The following is a 1,442-nucleotide window of genomic DNA, read 5'->3' as shown; positions in this document are numbered from 1 at the left end:
TGTCAGTTTTGCTAGATCTTTTTTTTTTAGGGAAGAAAACATGTTATGCGGATTGAAGAAAGCAAATAAATTATGTGGCAAAGTGTATTGTCAAAATTTAGCAAATAAAATTACAAATGCAGATCGAGCTGTAATCTGTCTCGTTTGACACTTTGGTGTAATTGTTTCTGTGCTGCATTTACCTTCCAGAGCAGAAGCAGAGATCGCAAATCTGTTCGTTCATATCAGTCTAATGTGTTGAACATATTCAGATTTCATTTCTGCACCACATATCAAGAGACCATATGTGGAAGGAGAGGATTGTCAGCTTTAAAGGAAACAACTCATCATTGCGGAGCATGTGACCCGTTGTTTGCTACTCATTTTCTTTTTTAACCCTATGTAGGGTATTTGGGGAAAGAATATACCCTGGACCTCGTCAACTCTTTTCTACTCTTAACTCTACTATGCCCCCACCGGCACCACCCACTAACTCACTCACTGCCCAGGACATTGCTTTTCATTCCAAAAACAAAATAGATACAATTCGGGATCAGATCACCTCTATCCAGTCATCTTCCCCTATTAATGTACCAGACCGACCTTCACAATTGTTACTCTCCTCTTTTGACTCTGTCACCACAGAGGAGGTTACAAAGCTTCTCTCTGACACCCACCTCGCCACTGGCCCCCTGGACCCTCACCACTACTTCGGTCACCTTCTTACTCTATCCTACACTCTCTTACTCACATTTTCAACCTTTCCCTCTCTACTGGCATCTTTCCCTCCCCACTAAAGCATGCCCTGGTCACCCCAATACCCAAAAAACCCTCACTGTACCCACCAACCTCAACAATCTCAGACCAATCTCCTTACTCCCATTCACCTCCAAACTCCTAGAACACCTTATGTACAGCCGCCTGAGCCGCCACCTCAGTGATAACAACCTTCTTGACCCATTACAGTCCGGCTTTCGCCCTCTACACTCCACGGATCCGCCCTTTTCAAACTCACTAATGACTTACTCACAGCTAAAAACAATGGCCACTACTCCTTACTATTAGACCTTTCTGCTGCTTTTGACACTGTTGACCACCCGCTGCTCCAGGGATGTGCGGTAGGGGGAGGCAGGTGAGGCAGAGCCTCACCCAGAATTATGGAGGAAAAAGCGGTCAGCTTCATGTTTGAAAATGCCTCACCCGAGCAAGAGGTACCTCACGTCACTGCGCTGCTCCTCAAAAAACTCCACTCTCTTGGCCTACAAGACTCTGCTCTCTCATGGTTCTCCTCCTACCTAAGTGGTCCTTTAGTGTCACCTACAAATCTAACTCCTCCAGTCCTCTTCCTCTTTCCTTGGGGGTCCCTCAAGGCTCCGTCTGGATGTCACAACACTTAAAACTCAATCTGTCAAAAACTGATCTCATAATTCCCCCCCCCCCCCCCCCATCCCCCTCCCCCCCAC

This window comes from Nanorana parkeri, unplaced genomic scaffold (genome assembly GCF_000935625.1).
Source record: "Nanorana parkeri isolate BGI_ZX_2015 unplaced genomic scaffold, ASM93562v1 scaffold268, whole genome shotgun sequence".
Lineage (NCBI taxonomy): Eukaryota > Metazoa > Chordata > Amphibia > Anura > Dicroglossidae > Nanorana > Nanorana parkeri.
The sequence above is the reverse complement of the archived record's forward strand: the minus strand, read 5'-3'. Positions refer to the sequence as shown.